The 17021-nt window shown below is 37.4% G+C and overlaps 1 protein-coding gene across 2 annotated transcripts in view; it reads left to right on the forward strand.

Annotated features, from left to right (window-relative positions):
- Positions 1–365: 365 nt before the first annotated feature.
- OSBPL8 (oxysterol binding protein like 8) overlaps positions 366–17021 on the forward strand; it is a 101185-nt gene continuing 84529 nt past the window's right edge. The window contains exon 1 of one of the 2 annotated variants that reach the window (XM_063309040.1): positions 366–737. The gene's annotated coding sequence lies outside the window, so the exon portion shown is untranslated. The remainder of the gene's footprint in view (positions 738–17021) is intronic. The other variant, XM_063309036.1, reaches the window with a different exon arrangement.

Below are 17021 nucleotides of genomic sequence, written 5' to 3' on the forward strand. Positions count from 1 at the left end.
CAAGATTGTTACTATTATCTATTTTCATCGTATCTGGCCTTAGGGCTGTCATAAACGTGTATGTGTGTTCTAAGGTAAAAGACATTTCGATATTCGAACATCTGCTATTTCAGGTTAGTTGTGGTGGCAATGCACTGTTGTTTGTAAATCAACCTCTCCTGAAATACTGAATCCATATAAAAAAAAATAACCGATGACTCAGGAAAAGCGCAAAACCTGCAGGACTTCACAACAGCTGAGCGACCGGCACAAGGCCTTCCGCTCGCAGCTCTACAGAAGCCGAGGGCGGAGTCTCCCAGCTGTAACCTCAGCCCCGTGCTAAGGATGCCCAATCACGTGACGTCCCAGAAGGGCGTGGTTGGGTGCGAGAGCCCACCCTTTTCTAGCGCTGACTCGCGGTGTTCGTGAGCTGGAGGTGAGGGAGAGTTGTGGCGGCCGTTGATGAGAGAATCAAGCGGCGACGTCCTGAATAGTAACGGCAGCGGGAAAGAGAGAAGGCGAGAGAAACTGTGCGCGCGCGCGAGAGACAGACAGACGGGGGGACGCGTGTGTGTGCATTTCCATCTTCAAGGGACAAAAAGCAAGCATCCCGGAGCGCGAGCAGAATTCTCTCGACTTACGAAGGCTTGTCCCTTTCTCAAGCATCTGAGCGCTTGGCCCTTTCCCTTTCTGGAGCCGGAGGGTCCGGAGCCGGTGGATCACTCCTGCCCCTTGCATCTGGACCCCTGGAAAGAGAGGTAAGGGGGCGGGACGGAAGGAAGTGTAGCTCCAATCTCGTGGCGCTACTTAGAAGGCGAAGTGCTGCCCCGCCGAGCTGCGTCGCAGCCCGGTTCTGTGGGGAGACGTGGGCGGCGAGGCAGAATCCTCCCTGAGTTAAGCTTTTGCGGTGGCCGTCCTGGCATGTGTGCTGTGTTGCATGACCTTGGGCACGTCTCTTGGTTCTGGCAGCTCTGATAACTATCAAAAAAAGGTGATGATGATGATGATTCAAGTTGTGTCTCGTGACGGCTCGGGATGTGAACAAGAGTTTTAATGGTACGGCTTTCCTGTGCCTTCATGTGGATTTGCATCTTTTAAATATTTTTTGGTTGTGAAAACAGAAGTAATGTCTCCCCACTATTGCCCCAGAGTTCTGATTACTGTGCTACAACTACACTTAACATTTGTATGTTTGATCTTAGCACAGGGTTCCGTTTCCCGGGATCACCTATTAAAGATGTCAGATAAGCTTTCTGCCTTTTTAAAGCCTTAATACTGGGGCATTGGGTAGCCAGTCAATTTAACAAAGGTGTTGCAGAATAAACAGCTCAGAAATGGCTGTACAGTAATTTGCTGCAAGAGCCTCGAGTAAGTGAACTAGGCAGGCTGCTATATTGTGCTAAGTCAGTTGCACAAAAACAGCACACCATATTTATTATTGCCAATGTCTGATATAATTTGACATACCTTACTACTTCTTTCTATTAATCAGTTCCCAGTTCTGCATCACTACAATTGCTTATTCTGCCAATATATAGTTCAAGGTTCATAATTGAATACATGTAACTGTTGATTTTATAGATGTGTACTTTGAAGCAAATCTTTTTGTTTCAGTGCTGCTTGTTTCCACGTATGCCATAATTTTAAGCATATTTTTAAATATGTGGTGTATGTAAGCACAGGAAAGTTTGAAGGTATAATCTAAATCAAGGGTCTGAAGCTCAAATTGTCGTGAGGGTCATATGAGGACTAGTTCATTAGCTTGAAGGCAGCAACAGTGAAGTCTTTTCATAACTGATACAGAGGTCTACTGAATCAGAGATGAAGAGTATCACAGTATTCCATTAAAGTTAAATGTGTTAAATAAAAAGACCACAGCTTGATTGTGAAACAGATCTACTGTTTTGCTGTTTCACTTTGGCCACTTACCTTGTGTTTTTTCATTTACCAGAACACCAGTGTTCAGTATGGTTGTTGTTAAAAAAACAACATAAAAACTTGAATGTAATCATATGAAACCTGGCAGCATTTATCCTCTCAGGAAAAGCAACCATGCCTGAATATTATTTCCAGTTCTGCTGAGAAATAAAAATGATATTGGGAGTTTATGAAGGAAAAAAATTGTTTTGTCTTCAATTTTACATGTGTCATCTTCTCATAAGAGGCTGTAAATGCAGCTCACTTTCAGATTGCTTTTAATGAAAATCAGGCTAAAAGTTGATTAAAATACATTACAGGGCATAAGGGGGGGGGAAACAATGGCTTTTGGTGTTTTTCAGTTATAATTAACAGGGATGCATGGAGGTTTGGAGTTATAAATAAAGTTTTAAATTTGAGCCTAAGTCCCTCATAGGTCTGTCATCTGTGAGAATTGACCATTCTAGAATAGAAACTGGAACCAGCCCTTGGGGATTCATAGGGGCAAGGGGTAATTTAGTGGAGTCCTTGGTGCTCTCTGAGCCTTGTTTTCTTGCAGACATTTCATTGCCAGACTAGGCAACATCTTCAGTGCGAACAGGGAGAGGGCCTTGCTCTCTGTTTATATATAGTGGCTTGCCCTGCTTGTGTTGGTGGGGGTGTTGTTCTCTCCTTGGGAGTTCTTTGATTGGGCTGTTGTTTGCTGCTTGATTGACTGAGTTAATAGTTCCTTGATTAGGGTGTATTGTGCTGTTTGATTGTTCGTCTGGTGTTGATCCTAGTGTTGATTGTTGCATATCTGGGTGTTGACTGCTGGCAAGGGGGTGTACTTTTGGGTGTACTTTTGGCTTTTCTATTGTCCCTTTTGAATGGTATGTAAATGTTTACCTCTATGTGTCTGTTGATGGCTGCTTTGTCTGAGTGCCAGGCTTCCAGGAATTCTCTGGCATTTTTGGATTTGGCCTGGTTTAGGATGCTCACAGTTTCCCAGTTCAAACTATGGTTGAGTTTATCCATGTGTTTTGAGATTAAGGAGTTCTCTGCAGATGTTGCCTAGTCTGGCAATGAAATGTCTGCAAGAAAACAACAAGGCTCAGAGAGCACTAAGGACTCCACAGTTCAACCCGGAGCTACAAATATTCTCTTTGGTAATTTAGTACCAGAAATAGGTCAGTGGTGTGCTGAGGAACCCCATCTGAGCATAGCTCCTGGGTGTTAGGTGAGGAAGAGTCTTGAAGGGACAGTTTTGCAGGCTGTAAGTGGCAGAGTAGGGCTTGCAGAAGCTGTACCAGGGGTGCATCTTTCTTCCTGCTGCTTGAGCCAGGGTGGCATTGCATCCTCCTTCATGTAAAGAATCACTCTCCCCTCCCAGCCAAGTTCCCCAAGACTTGGTCCAAGATGGTCCAAGATGCTGCCTCCTACCTCTTTTCTGAACCAGCAGTCTTCTCACATCCTGTCTAACAGCTATGGAGCACAAGGTAGCCCTGAATCTTGCCTGTCCCGCTGTGTTTCTCCTCTGACTGGGGTGAGTTGAAGGAAGCCACCAGGAAGCCCATATTTAGCCACTAGGCTAGGTTTCACTATTGTATTGTCTATAAATATAGCAGAAAATACCTTGGTTATGGATCTATCAATTGGACTAGCAAAGCAATATATACTTGTGCGTAATAGTTCTTTTACCATGACAATTGAAAATTATTTACATGCATGGGTTACTGTACTTGTTGGTATCTCAACTGGTACAATTTTTAACTTAAGGTAGCTCCCCCATAGAGAAAATTGTAATATAGTAACATTAAAGACTTACTGTAGTCTTCAGTTCTGGATGCAATGGTAGTCAGATTTAAAAATTTAAAGATGAAATGGAATAGATGAAAGGATAAAATGAATCTGAGTCTAATAGGAATGAGGAAAAGAGAAAAATAGGGGTGACAATCTTTAGAGCTTGCAGAGTTAGCAAAGCACAAGTGCTGGATTTCTCCAATTTACTGTTGCTTTTCTTTCACTTACAGTATTCAGTCTGAGAATAAGAGCGGACTCTGGTGATTTTTTTAATGAAAGACTTTCTGTAACTTAGATCAGAAACTCTAATTAAATGAATTGATATATAAACAAGATCACACTGAAGTGATTAAGAACATCTTATATTTGGAATTGCCTCCTTTTTATATATCAAATGTTAGATGTTTTCATTTATGCCTCACAATTCAGTTTAACTAAACTGGCATAATTGCATGGCAATAGAAATTAATCCAGCAAAGGATATTACTTCCGCTGTTTTATGTTTTATAACTTCAGAGACCATATAGCTGTTTCAAAAATCAAACAGAGGTGTAGCTTTAAACTGCATGGTTCTTTGCAGTATATGAAACAAGAAGTGTTCTCAGATATGTAGTTTTGTTCCCTTTACTGCCTAGCTGTTAAAAAGATTAGGCAGAAATGTCCATGCATCTGTCATCATATGAATATGCTTTAACCTTCCATCATTTGGTTGCATTTTTAACATACTTTCTCACCCTTTGTTGTATAAAGGAAGGAAAAAAACCACACCCATCATGTGTCAGAATCTTTCAATAGAGAGATTTCAGCAAATATAACCTGGGATAACCAGTTATTTTTTCTTGTTAGATTTCTCAAGTATATCAGGTTGAGATAGTGATTAAGCATTGTATTGGGAATACTTTTTTAAAAAATACAATTTTATCCTTAAAGAGGTTTCTGGAGGTTTTACAGATATTTTAATGGCATGTTAATTATCTCTGTTTTAATTGTAGAATGAATCCTGATATGCCATGATTCATTCTACAATTAAAGTACAGTAGTTAGATAAAGTTACTTTATTTTCTTATTGAATACATGTAGTTCTTTACCTTAATAATCTTGCCTAGTAGAAAAAAATGAATAATTAAGGATTAGGATATCACATATGGTCTTGTCATATCCTTAGCTTTCTATTTGGGGATTTGCATTGAGAATTATGGGATTTCTCACATAGCATGCCAATCAATTGGTTGTTTATTCTTTGGTTTTGTTGTTGTATCCTTACGTTTTTAAATGGGGCTATGTGGTTATTGTTTTAATTGGTTTTAACCCCATTGTGGATATTTTAATTTTTGTTTATATAGCCTGAAAGAGTTGTTTGACTGTGACAAGGTAAGACTATAACAAATAGCTGTAAAAGAAAACCCCTCAGTTGACTCAGTTTACATATCATACCAACCCATAAGCCTTGGTTCCCAACCCACAGTGGCTGGGCTCATATATTAATACCATGCTAATTGTGTTGTAGCCTCATGTGTTGTGTGTGGAGTCAGCTATTATTTTTAGCTGTAATATAACTAGCAAAGTTTTGTAATGCTGAGCTTTAAAATATCTCCACATAAGTCTATTCTTCTGATTAAATGTAACTTCAGAATGGAAATGATGGCAAAATTCCAAAGAAAATTACTTATACCACTGAAATTAATTGCAAAAAAATTCTAATAAAGCAATTTTCTGTAGATTTGGGCACATAAATGTCATTTTCTTTATTTCTTTTGTAGTATTAACAGTGATTAAACAATAGATTATATTCGTGTTTAATCCTCTTAATGATTTTAGCATAGTTACCCTTACTGTGTTATTCTACAGTAGAGCAATTCTAAGAAGGAGGTACGTGTTGTGATTTATTTACTAGCAGGGGAAGCTGCTCTGTACTTCTCAAAGTTTGTTAATTGAAAATTATGAGAAGGGAAGTCAGAAATCTACCAAACACCTTCCCAAGTACAATGAACAAACTAATTCCCCTTTAAGTTTCAAATTCACTTTTGTTATCTTTCTGTTTGTATAAGGAAACAATAATGACATTTTTCTATTGTCAGGCAGAGATGTAGTCTTCAGAAATGAAACAAGTGCTGTGAGAATGTTGAAAAGGATTAAGGCTGCAGGAATAGAAGATACATGAAAAAATATTAAGCTAAGGATGTGGTTTGTTTGGAATAGCTGTGTGACTTGTTTAAAATTTCATTCAGTTTCACTCTTCAACACCTCACCATCATTCCCATACAAATCTATAAAATACTCCTGGCATTCTCTCCTTTCAGTTTCATCTGAAATCATGCCATCACTTTCATTCTTAATTCTAATTTTTCTTGCTGCTTGTATAGCTCTTTTTACCTCCTTCCAAACAATTTTTAAAAAGTTTTAATCTTTTTGATTCTGTATAGCCTTTTCTCTCTCTATATATTAAATCTTTAATTCTAATCTTTTACAGAAATTATATTCTGTGTATTTTTCCTCACCTACGGCTTCTTTCACTTCACTATGCCATCAAACATCCTTTTTCATACTTCTCAGTAGCATAACTGCACACTTTTGTGGTACTTTATAATCTTTTCACTTTATTCCAAGAAGCTTCCATATCATCTTTTTTAAGGTCTATTTTCCATTAATTCTGTTGGGAGACAGATTAATCTTTTTCATACTGGACTCATACTTTCTTTTCTTACATTCATTTTTTCAGAAAGATTTCTTTCACTTCTTTCCTTTTACGTCTATTTTTCTCAGATCCTCTCTCGACACTACCAAATAATGGTCTGTCCCATATTCAGAAGTTCTTACTGAATCATCCAATCATTTTTGCCCCTGTACTCATCTCTTTCCCACCTATACAAGCTAAAACATAACAACCCCCTCTCTTACTGCATTTATTCAGAATATTGGACAATTTTCTCTCCATTCTTGGTTCTTTATCACTATTCATGAGAGCATAATATGCAATTATCATCAATTTAAGAATTCCTCCTTTTGTACACACCCACAACACTTTAGATGATACCAGTTCATATATTTTAGTCCTTTTATTCATAATTAAACAGATACCTTCATTTTCAGATATATATTCTACATGATTTAATGTAATGTAATTTAATATAATTTAATTTATTGGATGTTGAAGCCACCCAACTCCAAAAAGGCGGAGTGTCTTAGAATATTTAAAACACATAGTTTATAAAACATGACAAAACCACATCAATAACATTCACAGAAAATTCAGCAGGGCGTCCATAAACACCCTAACCCCATGCCTAGGAACAGAGCCAGGTCTCCAGAACACTTGGAGAGTGAAGAGCCACACCCTAACCCCATGCATGGGGACAGAGCCAGGTCTCAAGGGAGTCCCAGAACACTTGGAGAGAGGGAGCCATACGTATCTCTGGGGAGATGTTGTTCCAGAGGGCAGGGGCTGTGAGAGAGAAGGCTTGCTTCCTCTGTACCACAAGATGACAATATTTAATAGATGGGGCCTGGAGTTCATTCAGATCTATTATGTTCCCCTTTCTCTTACTTTCACAGACAGATAAAATACCGTTTTTTTTCTTTTTTTAAAATTTTATTTGTTCATTCTCATTAACAGTTATTCCCCTAACAAGTCTCAATCTTCCATATGTCATATTTGTCAACAGATGGGCCTATTAATATTAATGTTGTGGGGAAAATAGGAGGACGGTGTATTAGGTATGTTTGCCACCTAATGTTATTTATAAAAATTATAAAGGTGGGATAGAAAATAAACAGACAAACCAATACCATATATCATGGCTTTGTTGAACCGAGGCTTTCATATAATGTTTTTTAATAAAATAATGAAAGCATAAAACTAGGTTACCAGGCTTAGTTATATCCAAGCTATATGCTCTGTTCTGTGCTAACAGTAAGGACACAATGCCAGCCACTTTTCTTACATTCTGGCTAATGTTGCATAAGTGCAACCAAAGTCTTGTTTCACCCCAAACATGCTCATGCTATTTTCTAATTATAAGGTTATCTTGCAAACCAATATACTGTTGCTAACATCCCACCAACTAGGTGGTACATGCAATGTAGCAAACCACATGGGATACACTGGATCTCTGTTTCTGATTTTGTGCATATGTAATTTTAATAACCTCATAATTCTATAAAATACTTTTGTTCTACAATACAGGTAGTCCTTGCTTAACAACTGCAATCAGGACCAGAATTTCCATTGCTAAGAGATGTCATAAAGTGAGACATCATATGACCACATTGCTTAGTGACAGCAATCCTGGCAATTCCCCTTGCCATAGTTAAGTGAATTTTACCGGTCATTAGCTGAGCATCCACCCCAATCCAAGTCATTCTGGGCTTGGTCCCTCTCAGCCCTGAGCCTCAGTAAGGTAAGAGACTGCCTCCAACTCCCCCCGCCCCCAGCTACCTCCCCACCATCTCTGCCCTTTTGGCCGCCCTGCACCCTGCCTTGCAGGGCAGCAAGCGGTCCCAGATCAGCGGAACTCAGGCTGCTTGCAGTGCTGCAGGTCAAGGGCTTCTTGGCTCTTCTTCCCCTTTTACTCACTTACATGCACCATGGCCTCCTTCCCTCATTCGCTCGCATGCGCTGCAGCCTCCTTCTCTCCTTGGCTTGCTCACATGCACCATGGACTCCTTTGCTTGCTTGCATGCACCTCAGCCTCCTGCCCTCTTTTGCTCGCAAGCAGCATTTGCAAAGGGGCATGCTTTCGCTGGCTTTGTGCTAAACCAGTTCCTGGAAAAGCTGCTTGCAATTTGCAAGCTGAACGAATGGTTGTTAAGTGAGGACTACCTGTAAGCCTTTATATGAAGGGCTACCTGTTCCCAAATAAAGCGGATGTTGAGCTTACTATTTGAGCTATTTCTCCATGCTCACCTTCAGACATTGTCAGGTGCCAGCCAGGAAAAGGGCATCTTTAGCTGTGGTCTTGCATTAATGTCTTCTGTAAAGAGGTTGAGCAGGTCAAATTGGAAAGCTTTCTGAGCAGCAGGGTAGAGATTGTTCAGATAGTTTAAAATCTTTAATTCTGATGATTCTGCTAAATACTAATACTGATTTCAACCTAATATACATATTAATTGTTATATCTTAATGTTTTAGATTGTTGTCCTTTGAATTTAAACACAAATTCACTTGTAATATATCTTCAATAAACAGTGCTGAAAAGATTGAACAACACTTGTATTATTTACCATGATAAACACTAGACAGCATTTGCTAACCACTTTAATACTCACTAAGAATGAACCTTGAATAGTGTTTTTGTAAAAATCCATGATCAAGAAGGGAAAAGAGAAGACTGTAGTGTCAGAGATTCATCTTAATCTTTTTTCCATGATTAAAAGAAAGTCAGCTTTATTTTATCCAGAATATTGTTTTACTGGTAGATTGAATTTCTACTAGGAAGGAATTGTAATGTTGGGCTTCTGGTGGGAATGGTGTTTTGAACAGCATCTCTTCGCGAATTAGCTTCGCAAGTAGACCTGGCAGCACGGCGTTTTAGGGCTTGGGCAGGATCCCCTGGAGCCCCAAAGTGTTCCCTCAATAAAGGAGAAACCTAGGAATTACCCTCTGTGTCATCTGGACAATCATAGCAAGAAGATCATAAACGGAGTTTATAGATCGAGTGGTGAATGATCAGCTGGGAGGTGGGAGTGTCATCCTTTCCCAAGCCACACTGCAGCCATTTAAACGGATTCTAAAACCGACCACCCCATTTCTTAACGAACCAATTTATTTTCCTTTTCTTTGTTTAAAAGAGGCTTTTTCCAACACAAAGATAAGATTTCTCTTGGTAACTTTTACATTATTTTTGAAACTTAACTGTTGAGCATTTGAACTTGGTTTTGTATTTTACATTTTGGGCAAAAAGAACTGAAAGCTGAACTGTGGATTTATTTTATAGAAGCAAAGGAGGATGGATGGATGGATGGATGGATGGATTTAATTGGCAGTATTTTTACTGTTTCCTTTTGTTAGAACTTAGGAACATGGATTTTTGTCTGAGAGGAGTTCCTGAGGTGAAAGGGGAGAACATTGTTGAAAAAATCTTACAGGCTATGGCAAAATTATTGGATTGGGAGGAAGATAGAATAGAGGATGAATTAGATAAAGTTTTTTGCATCAACTCAAGTTACGCAGCTGTAAATAATAAACCAAGAGATGTTTTGGTTCACTTTGCTAGAAGGAAAACAAGAGACCAGTTTTTGCAAACTCACTTTGGCTCAAGATTAAATACTGACAATGTGGATATAATTGCTTTGAAAGAGATTCCTGTAAGGATTTTGAGAAAGAGAAAAGACTATGCTTTTTTAATGGAGATTTTGAAAAAGAACAAAATTGGTTTTCAGTGGGAAAGCTTGGAAGGTGTGAGTTTTATGTTCCAACAGCAAAGATTCAGATTGACCTCCATCCATAACGCCAAGGACTTTCTTGCTAGATATGGATCTAGTTTGGATTGGGGTGTAGATGAGAAACCTGCACCTGGAACTAGACCCCAAGAATCTGCTCTACAAGGTGTAGACTACATCTAAGGACTTTGAACAGATGTCTGCTTAATCACGGCTTGCACTTAACTTACTTGGAATGTGAACGGGGCAAATGCCCCACACAAAATATTTTTTTATTATTATTTGAAGAAATTAAACCATTATGTGATATGTTTATAGGAGACTCATAAGGAAAAAAGATATTAAATATTTGATGAATAAACATTTGAGAGACTAATTTATTTTAGCAGGTTTGAAGAAGATAAATGGACTTGTAATATATGTTAAACCACAGTTGAAACCACGTTTATTGCTTTCTGACGAACATGGCAGATATATAGCAGTGGAAGTTGAGCTTAATTGTCAGGCTCAGCCCAAGAACAATGAAGAATCAGTCCATTCAAACTCCAGTTCTTAATTTGCTCACACCATATAGAAAGAATCTTGCCAGACTAAAGCTACTCTAACTAACCTAAGGGGAAATAACCTGGGAGACTCTAGGGTGGGGCTATCCTGACCCTGTTCATTTTCCCACCATTGCCTCCACTTATCTCCTCCACCTCCTTGGAATGTGCTCCCTCCTTCCTGAGAACCAGCGGCAACCACCAAAATCCACCACATCACCCCCCCCCTTCAGAGACTCGTTCCATAACATTAATGGACTTAAATCTATTGTTGTGGGGTTATATGTACCAAATGAGAATAAAAGTAAATTTTTTAGATATCTTCTGAATGAATTGTTGTCTTTTTCATATCAAACTGCTGTCTACTAGGAGATTGGAATGGTGTAACCTCCCCACGATTGGCTAAGATATCTGAAAAGGTAATTAAGCTTAAACAAGGAAGAGTCCCACAGTCCTTTTTTGACATGATAGATAATTTGGCATTAGTAGATTCCTGGTGACACAAAAATGGATTGACAAGGGAATATACTTTTTACTCAGAAAGACATAAATCTTTTTCAAGAATTGACATGAAAGCCAGAAAAAAGGCAACTGATTTTTCAGCAGTTTTTCAGCAGTTTCTCCTGATGAGCTACTTTATTTATTAAGATTATTTATTTTATATATGTCACAAAGGTAAGATAAATCTTCACTCCCACAGATAGTCAAGTTATTCAAGAAAATGTATATATGATTTTTTCCCACTTAATATAATATTGGCAATTTCCAATTTCCAATTAAAAAAAACACTTAAGTAATTAAGGCTGTGGTTGATGTGAAGCTTTTAGTGACTGATCATTTGTTAATCTGTGTTTTCTACCCCAGAGATGAGATACAATGTGTATTTTGAATGAGATACAATGTGTATTTTGAATTCTGCCCCTTTACCAGGTAGTTTGGTTACCAGGTAAGAAGGATGAATAAGCATCAAGTGAACTTTGAGTTAGCTGATAGTGGAAAACTTATATAAGTAGCTTGAACAGAAGACAGTGCCTAGGTATTTTATATGGGCAAAGGAGACTGCAAAGGAAATGTTCTCTCTTGTTTCATTTCATTGCCGTATTGGATTGAGAGGCTGACATCTCAATTGCAACTGCTGTAGTTACTTCTAGTTACTTGGGAAGGGAATTACCTATGAAAAAAGATGCATAACTTCATATTTATTTATCTTCTTTTTAGAAATGTATTAATCTGCTTTTAATCTACTCAATTTAATCTATTCAAATGGACACAAGCAGGTTTTTGTTTATGTGCTAACAGTGATTTCCTGGACACAAGCAGGTTTTTGTTTATGTGCTAACAGTGATTTCCTGCTGAGATCTCTGTCTTTTCGCCAGATTGCCATGATGAAATAGTTTATGTAACATAATTTCCTTTGGATATTGTTTTAAAAAGTTTGGGGTAAAATGTTGTATTAAATATAATCAACATACAACTAATGCAAAATATGTTTATAGTGAAGTATATTAAATGCTGCTTGGTAATACCATTGCTGTCTGATACAGAGAATGCCATGTATGTTACAGATTTCACAGTTTCCTATGACTGCAGATAGTATCATCAGCTTTTGAAGTCAGTAAACAGGATGCTCAAAATTGAAATGGCAAAATTACAGAGGAAATGTTACTGAATAACGTCTTGCTCAAGTATTTACTTTCTATGAAGTTTGTTGCATTATATGCTATGGAAGACTTCAGTTTAGTCCTTTAAACTATAGAAATAGTTTCTAGTATAGTGTAGCAAGAGTCAGGAAGAGCATGGGAGAAATAGTAGATAATTATTCTTGCTGTGGAAAAACATAATCTTACTTCATTTATTCCTTTTCCTTATAATTAATTGATATCTAGAGACAGACTACGGGAAAAACTGACAGTTACAAATCATGTTTTACTAAGTTTAATTGTAATATTGTGTGACGACAAGTATATCAGGGTACATGTATTACTCCAGGAGGCCTTTCAACCTCAGCAACTTTAAGATGTATGGACTTCAACTCCCAGAATTCTCCAGCCAGCATGAAGCCCACTCATCTTAAACTTGCTGATGTTGAGGAACATTGTTCTAGAAGAAGGGATTTCAAACTTTTTCAGGCCATGGAAACTATTGAAAAAAAAATCAGAACCCTGATTAATAGATAAAACATTGGTGATAGAAAAGTGGTAATAAAATGAAACGTGTTGGTTATAATTTATTTATAGAAATTTATATATTAAAATCACTTGAATTTCACAGAAATGGATGCCCCAATTATGACAATAGAATTTGCTTTACTTTTTTTACCTGTTGCTGTACTGCTGCTGTACTAGGTTGTAGCTGATATTCATATCTTGGAAAATGTTCACATTACATAAATATGTATTAGGCCTAATTAAAAAAAAAAACAAGCTAAAATATGCATATGCTGAGGATGAGTATGACAGTTTAATACTGCAAAGTTGAAAAATTATGCAGCAGAATCATCATTGGTGATGTCACTTAGAATGAATCCCTTACTTAGAAATGCTGAGAGCCTGATATGCATAAAAATGACATACCGCATAATCAGAAATAATGGATTAATATAGTGAAATTAAATTTGATTTTTTCCCACTATAAATGCTTGGCTAAAACCACTTAAGCACCTATCCTTTTCCTTCCTTTGCAAATACAGTTCCCATATATGTTTACTCTGGAGGAAGTCCCACTCCAAAGGGATTTGAGGCACATACGCACTGCAGCTGAGCAGTGCAATCCTAAATTTATTAATTCCCATGTAGCTCAATGGACTTTCTCCTAAGTAAGTATGCACAGGATGCTGCCTTAATAAGTAAGCTGACCTCTTGGAGACATGCCCATACATACAGAGAAATAGGTCTGCAACATAGAAAGAGATACATTGCTTTTAAAATCATCCTATCTCTTTTCACTCCATTTAGGACAAAGTGATAATCAGACCAAAATCAGAAGGATTTAGGCAGTGAAGAAGGGAGGGACTCACCATGATTGCTTTTGTGCTGCCACATAAATTAGAAACTCCCACTGGATTTTAAGCTCTCCCTGCTTGTTAGGTTTCTCATCATCCAAAAGCACTGGTCCCTTTTAACTTCCTTGGCTGCCCTTTAAAAAACAAACGAACGCTGGTTGCTTGATTCCTGGGGAAACGTTTGTTATAGTTTGGAGGCAGTCAGGAAATTGAGTTTTGTGTATGTGCATGTGGGAAGAGAGAAGATTGAAGTGGTGGTGAGGGAAAGGTAAAGGTTTTGTTGTAAACCACCCAGAGTCCCCTTTTTGGGAGAGATGGGCGGTGATAGAAATTTGAAAAATAAATAAAAGGCAACCAGCTGTCTCCTGCCTGGATTGCTTCCAGTTTTGACAACAAACTCTGGTGATGTACAGGTAGTCCTTGCTTAACAACCCTAACTGGAACCCTTCAACAGAGTCAGTAAACTCTAGCAGTGAAAAATCATATACATACACATACGCTTTCTGTCCAAAACAAAGGCATGTTAATTGTCTTAACAATTGAGGCCGATGTTGTTGAATAATGACTACAAGCTGTTCACAACGATCCTAGCTGATAGACTGAAAATAATTTTGCGAGAATTTATTAATGAGGATCAATGTGGGTTTTTACCTAAAAGATAGTTAAAGGGTGATCTTAGAAATGTGTTGGACATTTTGGAATATTTGGAGCAACATAATGAAAAAACAAGCTGCATTGAACTTCTTAAATGCAGAAAAAGCCTTTGACAATTTGAAGTGGGCTTTTTTGTTTAAGGTTTTGGAAGATAAGAATTTTGGAGAAAACTTCATAAAATGGATAAGACTGATCTACACTTCACAGAAAGCACAGATAATTGTTAATGGAGATTTAACAAAACCCTGTGAGATATAAAAGGGCACAAGACAGGGATGCCCTCTTTTGTTTATTTTAGTTCTGGAAATAATGAATAGCGATATAAGACAATATGAAAGGAAAGAGTTGTGGGATTAAAGATTTAAAAAGAACCTATAAGTTAAGGGTTTTTGCAGATGCCTTGGTGTTGGTTCTGGAAGGTCCTTTAAAGGGAATTGAAATATTAATGGGCAAATTTAAAAAAATTGGTGCACTAGCAAGTTTTTAAATTAATAAACAGAAGCTGAAGATGTTAACAAAAATATGAAAATAGTAGATCAAACAGAACTGATGAATAAAACAGGTTTTAAGAAAGAGAAGAAGGTAAAATATTTGGGTATCATTATGACAAATATGAACTGTATGTTATTTCAAAATGTTAAGATATGAAATGAAGTTAAAAAATATCTTAAGACGGGCAAAAGATTTATACCTAAATTTGTGTGGCAGGGGGAAAAAAACAAGTTAAATACAAGGTGTTACAAGATGCAAAGGAAAGAGGAGGACTGGTTTCACCTGATTTGAAATTGTATTTTGCAGCTTGCTGTTTGGTTTGGATGAAAGAGTGGGTGCTGCTGAGAAACAGAAGGCTCTTGGAGTTAGAAGGACACGACTTGAGATTTGGGTGATATGGGTATTTGTGGTACAATAAAGGCAAGGTCAATGTGGATTTTAAAAACCATTATGTTAGATGTGCCATATTGAGAATATGGAATAGATACAAACCCAGATTGTGCCCAAAAACACCTCTGTGGCTCTCAGCACAAGGATATTATAGATGAGAAATAATAAGCAAACACAAATGGCTAACTTACTGTGAGATACTAGAATTTTGTCCAGGGAAATACAAAATAAAATCAAGAGAAGAACTAGAGGCAGAGGGATATAATTGTCATTGGTTCTTTTATTTACAGTTGTTGGAAAGATTTAAAGTAGACAAAACAATTTATGATTTTGAACATTGAAATATAGAGTTTATTTTCTATCCCGCCTCTATTATTTTTATAAACAACTCAAGGTGGTGAACATACCTAATACTCCTTCTTCCTCCTATTTTCCCCACAACAATAACCCTGTTAAGTGAGTTGGGCTGAGAGAGAGTGACTGGCCCAAGGTCACCCATCCGGCTTTCATGCCTAAGGCGGGACTAGAACTCACAGACTCCTGGTTTCTAGTCCATTGCCTTAACCACTAGACCAGACTGGCTCTCTGTTAATGTGTTATAATCTTAAAGAGAATTTTTATAATGTGATGTACCATTGGTATTTGTCACCAGAAAAACTGTCTAGAATGTATAAAGGCACTTCAAATTTATGCTGGACATGTGAACAACATGAAGAGACTTTTTATCATTCGGTGGATATGTAAAAAATCTAGAAAATTCTGGATTCAGGTACATACATTGATTCAGAGGATCTTAAAGATTAATATACAATTAAAACCAGAGGTTTTTCTTTTGGGACTGGTGGAAAAACAGTTGGAAAAAGGTCATGGAACTTTGTTTTTGTATATGATATACAGTGAGGTTATTGTATGCACAAAGATGGAAAGATTCGGCATTACTCACAATGGTGGAATGGTTGGTGAAAATGATGGAACTTACTGAGATGGATAAATTGACTTCTTTGATCAGAGACAAGACAATATCCTCATTTACTGCTGACTGGAAACTCCTTATAGACTTTTTAGGTGAAACAGAAAAAATGAACGTATGATTTATGATTTTGATGATTAAACAATAGATTATAGAAAGAAGAGAGCTATGTTGTAACCATAGAGTAAGAGGTAAACTTATAATTGAACTTATAACTGCTGCAAAGATAATTGGAAGCTACTTCTTTGTATCTTTTTTCTTTTCTATTTTTTTCTTTATCTTTTTGCTTCCTTGCACATCTTTTTGATTTTTCTTTTTCTTTTCTTTTTCTTACCTTATATTAGTTTGTGTTAGTTTTTATACTCTTTTTAAAAATCTTTAATAAAATTATATTAAATTATCTTCACAATTGGAAAATAAATGATATTCACATTGTACAAGTAAAGGACTTTTAAAACCTAGATGTCATGTTTTAGTCATCTATAGGTTGGAAGAAAGAAACAAGCAGTACCACAGCTGACCCCCAAAGAGCTTCCAGTGTCATAATTTGATTCATTAGCTGCAGCGAAAGTAATTTTTCCTCTCTACAGTAAAAATATTTAACTTAGGGAGCCTTCTGCTTTATGGAGCTCAGCTTGTGGTTATAAGGGCCCAAGAGCTTTAGAAGCAACTCATCCTGATGTAAGAACTGACACCATTAGTCCCAATATTGACCCAACTCATGCACAATTCGAATATGCAGAATTCAGGTTTATTGAGAACAAGCGTACAGAACAAAAGAAAGCTGTGATTGGTTTCCGGTATGGGAGCAATGGCGTCAGGTTGAACTCTACTGAAGCTCCGCAGATAGAGTTCTCATTGCGGCTTGATACGACAAGCTGGAAGGTTTTTTCCAGATCGAAAGCAACTCCTGGCG

The sequence above is a fragment of the Candoia aspera genome, chromosome 7, assembly GCF_035149785.1.
Source record: "Candoia aspera isolate rCanAsp1 chromosome 7, rCanAsp1.hap2, whole genome shotgun sequence".
Lineage (NCBI taxonomy): Eukaryota > Metazoa > Chordata > Lepidosauria > Squamata > Boidae > Candoia > Candoia aspera.